Genomic DNA, 14,487 nt, shown 5'->3' with positions numbered 1-14,487 from the left:
TTGTTTGATGAGGGGAAATGAAGCCGAACCATGTACCTCATGTGGACCCCGAGGGGGGATATAAAGACTAGTCCTGCTCTGACGCCCTTCTTCATCAGTGATCCGTCAAAGTACATTGTCCAGTACTCTTGATCGACGGCTGCTGGTGGCATCTGGACCTTGGTCCACTCCGCGATGAAGTCAGCTAGTGTCTGAGATTTGATCGCCGTTCGGGGGGCATAAGAAATGCCCTGATCCATCAGCTCAAGTGCCTACTTTGCGGTTCTTACCATAACATCATGGCTATGAACGACCTCGCCGAGGGGGAACGATGTCACTACTGTCACGGGGTGCAACTCGAAGTAGTGGCGTAGCTTCCTTTTGGTGATGAGGACGGTGTAGAGGAGTTTCTGGATTTGGGAGTAGTGGGTTTTGGAGTCGGATAACACCTCGCTGATGAAATATACAGGGCGTTGCACCTTGAAGGTGTGCCCCTCTTCCTCTCGCTCTACTATTAAGGCGGAGCTAACCACTTGGGTGGTGGCCGATATATACAGTAGGAGAGATTCTCCATCGTATGGAGGAACTAGACCGGTGGCTTAGTTAAAAATCGTTTAACCATGTCAAGCGCCTCCTGAGCCTCGGCTATCCACTTGAAGCGGTCAGTTTTCTTCAGGAGTCGATAAAGGGGGAGTCCTCGTTCGCCGAGGCGTGAAATGAATTGGCTGAGGGCGGCAAGGCACCCTGTGATCCGCTGAACCCCCTTTATGTTTTGGATCAGGCCCATCCTTGTGATGGCTGATATTTTCTCTAGGTTGGCTTCGATGCCACGCTCGGAGACGATGAAGCCGAGCAGCATGCCCCTCGGGACCCCGAAAACACATTTTTCAGGATTGAGTTTGATGCCGTTTGCCTGGAGTTTCGCAAAGGTTCGTTCAAGGTTGGCGACAAGGTGGTCAGCTCGCTTAGATTTGACTACGATGTCATCGACATAGGCCTCAATGGTTTGCCCGATGAGGTCTCCGAAGCAATTAAGCATACAGCGCTAGTACATTGCCCCAGCATTCTTCAGACCGAACGGCATTGAAATGTAGCAAAACGATCCAAAGGGAGTGATAAAAGATGTCACGAGCTGGTCAGACTCTTTTATCGCGATTTGATGGTAGCCGGAGTATGCATCAAGGAAGCAGAGGGTTTCGCACCCCGAGGTGGAATCGACTATTTGGTCTATTCGTGGCAAAGGAAATGGATCCTTTGGACATGCTTTGTTGAGGCCGGTATAATCGACACACATTCTCCATTTCTCGCTCTTTTTTTGGACAAGAATAGGATTTGCTAACCACTCTGGGTGGTATACTTCCTTAATGAATCCTATGGCCAGTAGTTTGGCTATCTCCTCGCCGATGGCCCTGTGTTTCTCTTTGTCAAAGCGGCATAGGTGTTGTTTCACCGGCTTGGAGCCCAGGAGGATTTGGAGAGTATGCTCGGCGACCTCCCTCGGGATGCCCGGCATATCCGAGGGTTTCCACGCAAAGATGTCCTTGTTGGCGCAGAGGAAGTCGACAAGCGCGCTTTCCTATTTGGAGGAGAGCGCGGTCCCGATATGGACTTTTTTGCCCTCGAAGCTACTGGGATCCAAGAGGACGTCCCTAGAGCCTTCTGCCGATTCGAATGATCCGGATGACTTCTTTGCGTCGGGTGTCCCTTTAGTGACCTCCTCCCTAAGGGTGGCGAGCTCTTCGGATGCGATGACTGCGGATGCGTGTCCGCAGCATTCAACCTCGCACTCGTAAGCGTGCTGGAAGGAGGTGCCGATGGTGATGACCTCGTGGGGGCCCGGCATCTTCAGCTTTAGGTACGTGTAATTGGGTACGGCCATGAACTTCGCGTAGCATGGTCGCCCCAGGATGGCATGGAAAGTCCCCGGGAACCCCACTACATCGAAGGTGAGGGTCTCAGTTCGGTAATTGGACCGATCCCCAAAAGTGACGGGTAGGTCGATCTACCCTAGTGGCACGGCTTGCCTTCCAGGCATGACGCCATGGAAAGGTGCTTGGATGGGACGAAGGTGCGTTCAGTCGATGCCCATCTCGTCGAGCGTCTTGGCGTACATGATGTTGAGGCCGCTGCCCCCATCCATCAGTACCTTAGTGAGCCGCTTTGGACCGACGATCGGATCGACGACAAGTGGATACCTTCCCGGGTGTGGGATGGCATCTGGATGGTCGGTCTGGTCAAAGGTTATGGTGGATTCCAACCACCAGAGAAAGGCTGGCGTGGCCGGTCCGGTGGTATAGACCTCACGACGTGTGACCTTCTGGCGGCGCCTGGAGTCATAGGCCGTTGATCCTCCGAAGATCATGAGGGCACCAATTGACGTTGGGAAGGTGTCGTCCTTCTCCTCTGTGTTATCAGTGGTGGGAACAGGCTCCTTCCCCTGCTCCCCCTTGTTAAGGCCCCTGGCCAAGTATTTGCGCATAAGGCCACATTCCTTGTATAGATGCTTGGCCGGGAAGGCGTGGTTCGGGCATGGCCCCTCAAGCATTTTCTCGAAGTGGTTTGGAGTGCCTTCCGTGGGCTTCCGGCCACCTTTGCGGTCGGCAGCGGCCGTGAGTGAGTTGTCGTACCGTTGCTTCTTATTTTTCCCTTTGGCGGGACGGTTGGAGGCGCCTTCGCTGGCGTCCTCGTTCCGCCTTGTCTTTCTGTCGGAGTGATCAAAGATGGCTCCGACCACCTCCTCTCTAGAGGCATGGCTGGTGGCGATGTCTAGGAGTTCCTTGGTAGTCCACGGGCCTCTATGTCCTAGCTTGTGGACCAGGGATTCATAAGTCATCCCGGACAGAAAGGCTCCTATTACGTCGGCGTCGGTGACATTTGGGAGCTTGTTGCACTATCGAGAGAAGCACCGGATGTACCTGCAGAGGGTTTCATCGGCCTTCTGGCGGTAGTTCTTGAGGTCCCATGGGTTTCCAGGGCATTTGTACGTGCCCTGGAAGTTGCCCATGAAGATCTCCATCAAATCCGCCCAACTCTGAATAGCATTGGACGGTAGGTGCTCTAGCCATGCTCGCACCGAATCAGCCAAGAACAGCGGGAGAATGCGAATAATGAAGTTGTCATCACTCGCACCACCGGCTTGACATGCAAGCCGATAGTCTTTGAGCCAAAGCCCGGGATTTGTTTCGCCAGAATATTTAGGAATGTTGGTAGGCGGTCGATACCTTAGGGGAAACGCAGCGTTGAGGATGTGTCGATCGAAGGCCTAAGGCCCTGGTAGGCTAGGGCTCGGGCTCCGGTCCTCATTGCTGTCATAGCGTCCGCCATGTCAGGGATGGTAGCCACAGCGTGTTGCTTCTTCATCATCGCCGTGGGTGCATCTCCAGGCATCGATGATGCTGCGTACGTCGCGGTCATGGCTGAGGCGTTGATGCACTAGGATGGCGGAGGGCTGCCTGCCGCCTAGCGGTGTTTGGTGGACGGATGCGTCCTTGGTGGGGTGCATTGAGGGCATGCACTGGCTGGTGTCGGGTTTGTGTCATCGGGACAATGAACTTTCCGCCTGCTGCGCCGCCGCCCGTTCAAGCAACGTGCGAATTTCTCGGCGGGCGTGGCGATCCTCGAACGTCGTGGCCTCCGGAAGGCCATGCAGCAAGGCGGTTGCTGCGGCGATGTTCTGACTGGCTCAGGTGAAGTGAGGAAGGGCCCCATCGTCGATGAGGATCCTTTGGTGTACGGTGCGGGCCATGGCGTGCGTGCGTCCCCTGTCTTTGCGGTGTTCAATCTCATGATTTATGTCCACGTATTCCCGGACGAGCCCTTGCCCGGTCTCATTGATCTCTTGCTGACAGGCCCTCAGCTGCTCCATCCTTAGGCGAGATGGGGCTATCATCTCTTCCCCAGATCTACTGTCTGGGTTGTTTGTAGGGGTGACCTCTTCCCTAGAGGCACTTTCGACGTGACCTTCGGGGGTCTGCGTCATGAAGCACTCCCGAGAAGGGTGGTGGCTCCCCCTACTGGAATCCGAGCTAGAGAATGATCCTAGCTCCTCATTGAGGAGCCCATAGAGGGTCTCCGTATCCTGCTCAATCGCCCCCACAAACTCGATGTCCGTGGGTGATTGAACCATACGTAGCGCCAGAAGGCGGCCAGCGGTTGCCGCAGCGTTGCGGAGACTGAACGGAAACACTGTCGGGGCACTCCGTACGGACCCTTTTGGACATAGGGTGGCGTTGTGAGAGGCCTCCCTTGATGATGGGACTCCTAGTGAGTTTTCTGGTAGGCCCTCAAGCCTAAGACGGCTGAGGTTGATGGAAGGGGGAGATGGGGCAGCTGAGTGAGTCAGCGCCAGCTCTCCTCCTAGTGTGACGATGAAATCTAGGTCGCCAAAACACACATGTGCGCCCGGGGCCTAGGTGATTGCGTGGGTGGCCATCCGAGGCTTGATTTGGAACGCGCAAGACCCCTACCTGGCGCACCAACTATCGGTGTTTTGTACAAGCACCGGCAAGTAAATTTATAGTAATGCACGTTAGGCTCGGATGGTGTGCTAAAGGGCACAAGATTTATACTGGTTCGGGCTGAATATCCCTACGTCCAGTTTGCTACTGCTCGTGTTATTAGCACCATGAATGGTCTATAGTAAGGGGTACAAACGATCGAGAGAGGGACTGGTCCCAAGTCTCTGATGGAAGGGTTGAAAGGAGGTCAAGAGCTTCGTAGCCGCTTGACTGTGTGTATGAGTGCATCGTATTGTTCGGTCTTAAGAGTTCGTCCTCTTGATGAAGGAAGCGCATCCCCTTTTATAGAGGAAGGGGGTCGCTTTTACAAGGGCGAGGGTTTAGGATGTATATTCTACTTAGTCTTGTGGCTCACATCTACCCAATCCTCCTCCTTCATTCTGGTGAGTGCGAAGGAAGATAGGCGCCTATAATACTGTTGATGTCTCTGTAGAATGTCAGGTTGATTACAGAATGCTACCCTGCGTAGGGTGTGGGCTGTAGTACTATGGTTTTGACTTATTGGCCTCTCCCAGCCTTGCTCTGCACGCCTTCTGGTTCCTGTGAGTCTTCGTTGGAGGGATGAGGGGTCGGGGTCCAGAGCGACAACATGGTCAAGGCCTTCTGACTTGGTGGACCTGAGGGGTAGGGAAGTGGGTGCCGCTCCCTTGGGTCCATAGTATGATGACGGAATGTCCGTCGTGTGTGGATATATTAAGTCCTTTTCTAGAGCATAGTGGTTGTCGTATATCTTCGTCGGGTTGCATGTCCTAGGGCTGAAGGCGGCGCCTACAACTCTATAGGGCGAGGAGCACGCACATGTACAACCTTTTGGGCTCTGCGGCGCCCGGAAGGGTCTAAAGCACCTGTCCTGTCATCCCCTGGCAGTACTTTTCCTGCCAGGGCGCAGGGTATGGTCCTTGGAGCCACGGTTGACCCGAACGTCTTGTCTTGCCCTGTACTTATCATCTTGAGGGAATGGGGAGAAGTTGTCAGGGAGGATGAATCCAATCTTTAGATATGGAGCAGGGTGAGACTCGTTCCTTGCTGTCGGGCGAAACAGAGACCAATTCCTATCTCTCGAGTGAGACCGACCTCGCCCCTCTAGGGTTGGGCGAGGCGGAACCTATCCCTCAGCCCTCGGGAAAGACCGAGCCCGCCTTCAAGGCATCGGGCGAGATGGAGTTTTATCCCTTGGCCCTCGGGTGAGACCGAGCCTATTCCAATGGCGTTGGGTGAGATGGAGATTAACCTTGAGCCCTCGGGTGAGGCAGAGTTATCTCCCAAAGGCGTCGAGCAAGGCGGAACCAAACTCCTGTTTACCCGAACAAGGGATGAAACGGCACCCTTATGCGTCCAGAAGTTTTTCACGTTCGGTGGTTATTGGTTCCACCTTCCGGGGTACCCCGGTATTAGGTCCCCGACAATATGCTAACACATGTGCACAAGGTGATACACTTGGTGGTTGGCATATTTGAGCAAGGGTTAAGAAATTAGAGGTGAAATGGAGTTAGTCGCAAAGATGCTGGCGTCGGTCAACTGACCGGACGCTGCGTCGCTCAGTGACCGGACATTGAAGGGCTATGTCCGGTCATATTGTCAGTCAGCACGGTAAGAAGTCATAGTGTGACCGGACACTGGTAGGGTCCAATTAAGCAGGACCAGACACATCCGGTCGGCAAAAGTCGGTTTTGGAACCTTACTGTAAACGACCGGACGCTGGGTGTTCAGTGTCCGGTCAACTTAGGCACGGTGTCCGGTCAACTGATGACCGCTGAAATCAGACGAATAGTATTGGAAGTAGGGGACACGTGGCTGACTGCGAGTGATCGGATGCTGGGGGCTCAGTGTCCGGTCAACTGACCAGAGCGTCTGGTCAGCCCACGTTGTGCACAGTGAAAGGGGTACAACGGTTCTATTTCATGGGAGCTTCTATTTAAGCCACATGGCCGGTTGAAGCTCACAACCTTTGGCCATTTTCATTGATATAGCAACCTTGTGAGCTTAGCCAAAGCCCTCCCACTCATCTCCATCATTGATTCATCATCTTTGTGAGATTGGGAGAGAATCCAAGTGCAATGCTTGAGTGATTGCATCTAGAGGCACTTGGTGTTCATGTTTCGCTATGGGATTTGCTTGTTACTCTTGGTGGTTGCCGCCACCTAGATGGCTTGGAGCAGCGAGGATCGTCGAGCGGAGGTTGGTGATTGTCTCTGGCTCCGATCGTGGTGATTGTAAGGGGTTCTTGACCTTTCCCCGGCGGAGAGCCAAAAGGTACTCTAGTGGATTGCTCGTGGCTTGTGTGATCCTCATCTTGTATTGGTTGCATGGCACCCTATTGAGGGTTTGGCATGTGAAGCCAATTAGTGCATGAACCTCCAAGTGAGTGAATCGCCACAACGAGGAGTAGCTTGCCGGCAAGCAAGTGAACCTCGGTAAAAAATCATTCTATTCATCATTGATTTCGAGGTGATTGGTCTTCATTGTTATTCATCCTTGTGATTGATTGGTTTCTTCATCTACACGGTGGTATAACCTTCTTGATCACTCTCTTTACTTTACCACAAACTAGTTGACAAGCTCTTTAGTGTAGCTAGTTGTGAGAGCTTGCTTGGTTGGTTGGTGTGGCTCTTTAGTTAGCCTTTGAGAGCACACTAACATAGGGTAGTGTCATAGCTATTGTGTGAATAGACACTATCTAAACTAGAATTGTGGTAGGTGGCTTGCATTTTGAGTAGGCTAGCGTGACACTTGCTTCGCCTCATAGTTGTCTAACCATTTTGTTAAGTGTTGTTGTAGAAATTTTTATTAGGCTATTCACCCCCCCCCCCTCTAGCCATTAGGACCTTTCAAGTGGTATCAGAGCCGAGGTCACTGTTATTTGAGGCTTAACAACCTTCGGTGTTAAAATGCTCAAATCAACAACACCAAGAAGCCACCCCAATTTGATGGCACAAATTATCCTTATTGAAAGTCAAAGATGACCATACACATCAAGTCAATCAATAGAAAGGTGTGGAAGGTGGTAGAAACCAAAATTGAGATTGGTGATTCAGATAATCCCACCGCGGCCGAAGAAGTGCTTCTCCCAAACAATAACATTGCTCTAAGTGCTTTCATGATGCAATTGATGAGAGAACATTTGAGCAAATCAAGAATATTGAGATGGCTCATGAGTCATGGAAGAAGTTGGAAGAATCATTTTAAGGCACTCAAGCCATGAAGGGTGCAAAGGCTTACATTCTCAAGAAGTTTGCAAGCTTCAAAATGAAGGAGGATGAGAGTGTGCCGGAGATGTTTCATAGGCTTCAAGTGCTTGTCAATGATCTCAAAGCACTTGGAGAAGAGGTGAAGGACAAGGACTTCTCCCACAAGTTCTTGAGATGCTTACCTTCAAGATTTGGCATATTGGTCACTATTCTAGTAAGGAGTGGTTTGGACACCATGACACCAAACCAAGTGTTAGGAGACATCATGACCGATGATGCATATAGAGATGAAGATGAGAAGGAAGAAAAGAAGGAGAAGAAAGATGAGAAGAAGGATGAGAAGAAGAAGAGTGTGGCATTCAAGGCCACATCATCCAAGGGCAAAGCTAAGCAAGAAACATCAAGTGAAGAAGATGAATCATGGGGTGATGATGATCATGAGAAGATGGCTCTATTTGTCAAGAGATTTGGCAAGTTCATGGTGAAGAAGGGCTACCGTGCTAGAAGAAAGAATCTTCATCCAAGAACAAAGAAGAGTCAAGAAGGTGCTTCAAGTGTGGAAGCAAAGATCATCTTGTTACTCAATGCCCATACAATAGTGACAATGATGATGACAACAAGAAGAACAAGAAGAAGGACAAGAAGGAAAAAAAAGAGAAGAAGGACAAGATGGCATTCAAGAAGAAGAAGGGTGGTTCATATGTGGTCACTTGGGATAGTGATGCTTCCTTAAGTGATGATGATGATAGTGATGATAACATGACCACCAAGAAGAAGGTTCTTGCAAGCATTGCTATCAATGAGAAGCCTTCTCTCTTCGACTCTTCATCATGCTTCATGGCTAAGGCCACTAAGGTACAAACTTGTGATGATGAAAGTGATGAAGAACATAATGATGATAATGAAAATAAAAATGAAAATGATAGTGATAGTGATGATGATGAACCTACTAAGGATGAATTATTTAACATGCTAGAAGATGCTAGAGACCACTTTGATATCAAGAGAAGGGAATGCAAAAGCTTGCGTAAGGAACTAAAAGCCCTTAAGCAAGCCTTTGATGAGCTCAATGCATCTCATGAGAGGCTAGAGGAAGCCAATGAGAAGCTTGGCAAAGCTCACAAAAAGCTTGAAAAGGCTCATTCCTCTTTGCTTGATGAGCAAAATAAAAAGAAGCATGTTGAAACTTGCAATGTAGGTTTAACTTGTGATATAATTGATGAATCACTATCTATGCCTATCATTGTTGCTCCTACTAACCCTTCTTGTAGCACTTCCACTTCTACCTCATCTAGTAGTGATGGTCTCACTTGTGATGTCTCACTAGTGGTTGAGAATGAGAACCTCAAGAGGGAGGTCACTAAGCTCACTCACACCTTAGCTAAGGCTTATGGTGGTGAGGACCGCTTGCTTATGTGCTTGGGTAGCCAAAGAGCTTCTCTCTACAAAGAGAGATTGGGCTATACCCCCAAGAAAGGCAAGGCAACCTTTGCTCCTCACAAGACTAGTTTTGTGAAGAACAATGGTCGGTTTTGCACTAGTTGCAAGCAAGTTGGTCATAAAGAGCAGAGTGCAAAAACAAGAGCAAAAATGCTAATGTATCCTCCCTTAAGCTTGATTCATGCTATATGCTTACTAAGGGTACAAATGGTGTGAAGGCTAAGTTCATTGGTAAACCATGGATGGGCCCAAAGAAGAAAGCCATTTGGGTATCAAAGAGCTTAGTAACTAACCTTCAAGGACCCAAGCAAAGAATCGATCTTCTTTTGTAGGTCAATTACAAAGCCGGATGAAGGCATTGGGTTCTTGATAGTGGGTGCACTCAACACATGACCGGTGATGCAAGAATGTTCAACTCAATCAACACCAATGGCAATGATGGTTATGATAGTATCATATTTGGTGACAATGGCAAAGGCAAGGTCAAAGGGCTTGCTAAGATTGCAATATCCAATGACATGAGCATATCCAATGTGTTGCTAGTAGAGAGCTTGAATTTCAACTTGCTATCCGTGGCTCAATTGTGTGATCTTGGATTCAAATGCATATTTGGGGTACATGATGTAGAGATCATAAGTGTAGATGGCTCTAACTTGATCTTCAAAGGCTTTAGATATGAGAATCTATACTTTGTTGATTTCAATGCTAGTGAAGCTAGATTATCTACATGCTTGTTCACTAAGTCTAGCATGGGTTGGTTATGGCATAGAAGGCTTGGTCATGTTGGAATGAAACAATTGAATAGATTGGTTAAGTATGACTTAGTTAAAGACTTGAAAGATGTTGTGTTTGAAAAGGATAAGCTTTGTAGCTCTTGTCAAGCCGGCAAACAAGTTGGAAACACCCATCCTAAGAAAAGCATGATGAGCACTAGTAAAGCATTTGAGTTATTGCACATGGACTTGTTTGGGCCAACACAATACACTAGCATTGGTGGTAACAAATATGGTTTTGTGATAGTGGATGACTACACTAGATACACATGGGTATTCTTTCTAGTGGACAAAAGTGATGTGTTTGCAACATTCAAATCATTTGTCAAAGGTATTCACAATGAGTTTGAAACAACCATCAAGAGAGTTAGAAGTGACAATGGTAGTGAGTTCAAGAACACTAGAATTGATGAGTTGTGTGATGAAATTGAAACTAGACATCAATTCTCGACTAAGTACACACCTCAAACAAATGGCCTCGTTGAGAGAAAGAATAGAACACTAATTGATATGGCAAGGTCTATGCTTAGTGAGTACAATGTGAGTCAATCTTTTTGGGCCAAAGCTATCAACACGGCTTGCTATTGTAGCAACCGCCTCTATTGTCACCGATTGAAAGAGAAGACACCATATGAGCTCTTGAATGGTAGAAAGCCAAACATGGCATATTTCTGGGTTTTTGGTTGTAAATGCTATATCTTGAAGAAAGGTACAAGATTGGGGAAGTTTGACAAGAAGTGTGATGAAGGATTCCTACTTGGCTATTCCACTACAAGCAAAGCATATAGAGTTTGGAATTTGGATAGTGGTACTCTTGAGGAAGTTCATGATGTTGAATTTGATGAAACCAAGGGTTCACAAGTAGAGAATGAGAACTTAGAAGATGTTAGAGGCATTCAACTTTCAAATGCCATGAAGAACATGGATATTGGTGAATTAAGGCCTAGGCAAGTGAATGATGATGAAGATGATCAAGTGCAAGTGCTCTCTAACTCAAATGTGCAAGACGATACGAATCAAGTTAGTGCAAGTGGCTCTCATGATAATGAACAAGATCAAGTGGCTAGTACATCATCTCAACCCAATGATCAAGCAAGTGCAAGCAATCAAGTTCCAATCCTCCAACCAACCAATGTTGCAAGGGATCATCCATTGGACACTATAATTGAAGATGTCTCAAGAGGTGTGCAAACAAGATCAAGATTGGCATCATTTTGTGAACACTTCTCATTTGTGTCATCCATTGAACTAAAGAAGATAGATGAAGCTTTGAAGGATGTTGATTGGGTAAAAGCTATGCATGAAGAATTGAATAACTTCACAAGAAATCAAGTATGGGAGTTAGTAGAAAGGCCAAAGGGACACAATGTGATTGGAACCAAATGGGTCTTTAGAAACAAGCAAGATCAAGATGGGATAGTAGTAAGGAACAAAGCAAGATTGGTAGCACAAGGCTATACACAAGTTGAAGGTCTTGACTTTAGAGAAACATATGCCCCGGTTGCTAGATTGGAAGCAATTAGAATCTTGCTAGCCTATGCTTGTGCCCACAACATCAAGCTCTATCAAATGGATGTCAAGAGTGCATTTCTCAATGGCAACATCAATGAAGAAGTATATGTTGAGCAACCTCTTGGTTTTAAAGATGACAAAAAGCCCAACCATATATACAAGTTGAAGAAAGCATTGTATGGCTTGAAGCAAGCACCTAGAGCATGGTATGAGAGATTGAGAGATTTTTTACTCTCTAAAGGGTTTACAATGGGCAAGGTTGACACCACTCTTTTCATCAAGAAGATTGGAAAAGATCTATTTGTATTGCAAATCTATGTTGATGATATCATATTTGAATCAACCAATCAAGATTTTTATGATGAGTTTGAAAAGATGATGGCTAATGAGTTTGAGATGTCCATGATCGAAGAGTTGAGTTACTTCCTTGGTCTTCAAATCAAGCAATTGAAGAATGGTACATTTGTGAGTCAAGGCAAGTACATCAAGGACATGATCAAGAAGTTTGGCATGATTAATAGCAAAGCCATTAGCACACCAATGGGAACCAATGGCAACTTAGATAGTGATGTAAATGGAAATATGGTGGATCAAAAGTTGTATTGGTCTATGATTGGAAGCCTACTCTATGTGACCGCATCAAGGCCGGATGTCATGTTTAGTGTATGCATGTGTGCAAGATTTCAAGCATCACCAAGAGAAAGTCATTTGAAGGCTACAAAGAGGATATTGAGGTCCTTGAAGCATACACCAAATGTTGGTTTGTGGTATCCCAAAGGAGCAAAGTTTGAGCTAGTTGGTTACTCCGACTCAGACTATGCGGAATGCAAGGTTGAAAGGAAGAGCACCTCAGGCACATGTCAATTGTTGGGAAGATCACTTGTTTCATGGTCATCAAAGAAGCAAAATAGTGTTGCATTATCAACCGCCAAAAACGAATACATATCCATTGGTAGTTATTGTGCACAAATTCTTTGGATGAAGGCCACTTTGAAGGATTTTGGAATCAAGTTCAAGAAAGTACCATTGCTATGTGACAATGAGAGTGCAATCAAGCTAACCAACAATCTGGTGCAACATGCAAGAATAAAGCACATTGATGTCCGCCATCACTTCATAAGAGATCACCAACAAGAAGAGGATATTTGCATTGAGAGTATAGGCACCGAAGATCAACTTGCCAATATATTCACCAAGCCATTAGATGAGAAAAGGTTTTGCAAGCTAAGGAATGAGTTGAACATATTGGATTTCTCAAATATGTGTTGATGCACCCCCCACTCATATGACATGCCTCTCCTTCAAGTAATCCAAGGTAAAAGTTGATTGGCATGACATACATCTTTGCTAAGGACATGATTAGTGCATCTAGTCACATTTTCAATTTTATTAGGACCTTTCAAGTGGTTCTATTTTATTAGGCTCATTCATGAAAATCAAATGATTTTGATGTCTATATGGTATCACTATTGCTTCTATGCTTGACTTGATCTAGTGGTAGCATATGACATGTTTATGGGCTTGTAAACCTAGTGTTTAATCTAGAATATGAGCTCTAAGTGTTTAACTCAACATGGTACAAGATAACCCTTATTTTGAGGTGTGAAAAAGTTTGTCCTTGGATCAAACCGAGCTAAATATCTTTGGCATATATTCTAGTTTGAACCAAATTTGGAACTTTGATCCTCACCCCATTGATTGACATTGATAATCTCAACCCTACAAGTAATACTATCTATATTTTGAACCTTTGTGGTCATTAATGACAAAGGAGGAGAGAAACAAAGATAGTAGTAAAAATAGTGAAAAAGGGGGAGAAATATCATAAAAGGAGAGAAACATAAAGATATACTTGATATATGACATAGGGGAAGAGAAGTGAAAAAGGAAAGGGATCAATTAAAGTAGGGGGAGCAAGCTCATGAACTTGGATGATGCATGTGAATGTGCATTTCATATGTTTGCTTGCATGGCACAAGTATTAAATTTAAACATCCATGCTTGTGTGATGTATGCTAGTTGTAAGTTTGAATGATAATATGAAAAACTAGCATGAATAGATTATCTAGTGATTTCATTCTCTAGTATTATCAAATGGTATCTATTCCAAATATTTCTATGTGGTATATTTTCAAATGGTATCAAGCTAATCATGGTGCTAAGGAAGGTTTAATGGTGCACTCCAATTGGTATCACGCTTCAAAGGTCCATCTTTTATACCTTAGCATCATGTGGTAGACATTGACTCCTATATTTCCTATCTAAGCATATGTGCAAGCTACAATCCAAACTCTTAGCACATATGTAGGGGGAGCAATTGCTATCATATAGAGTTCATGAAACTTGTCCATATCCTTTTACATATGGTAAATATGCTTGGACAAGCAACATGGATTCAATTGAATTTTAATTCATATCTTTGTATAAGGGTTGTCATCAATTACCAAAAAGGGGGATATTAAAAGCTCTAGTTTGGTTTTGGTGAATTGATGAAACCGTAAGTGCTAACCTAGTTTATCAAGTGATCATGAGATAGGTAGCACACTCCAAGTTGCGAAGCAAACAAAGATCATAGCATGATGAAGATGATACCATGATGATGATCAAATGCTTGGACTTGGAAAGAAGAAAGAGAAAAACAAAAAGCTCAAGTCAAAGGTATAAACCATAGGAGCTATTTTGTTTTGGTGATCAAGACACTTAGAGAGTGTGATCACATTTAGGATTGATAGCCGTACTATTAAGAGGGGTGAAACTCATATCGGAATGCGGTTATCAAAGTGCCACTAGATGCTCTAACTCATTGCATATGCATTTAGGATCTAGTGGAGTGCTAACACCCTTGAAAATGTTTGTGAAAAATATGCTAATACATGTGCACAAGGTGATACACTTGGTGGTTGGCACATTTGAGAAAGGGTAAAGAAGTTAGAGGTGAAATAGAGTTGGTCGCAAAGATGCTGGCATCGGTCAACTGACCGGACGCTGGGTCGCTCAGCGACTGGACGCTGAAGGGCTACGTCAGATCGTGTTGTCGGTCAGCACAGTAAGAAGTCACAGTGTGACCGGACGCTGGTA

Source organism: Miscanthus floridulus, chromosome 11 (genome assembly GCF_019320115.1).
Source record: "Miscanthus floridulus cultivar M001 chromosome 11, ASM1932011v1, whole genome shotgun sequence".
Classification (NCBI taxonomy): Eukaryota; Viridiplantae; Streptophyta; class Magnoliopsida; order Poales; family Poaceae; genus Miscanthus; species Miscanthus floridulus.
The sequence above is the reverse complement of the archived record's forward strand: the minus strand, read 5'-3'. Positions refer to the sequence as shown.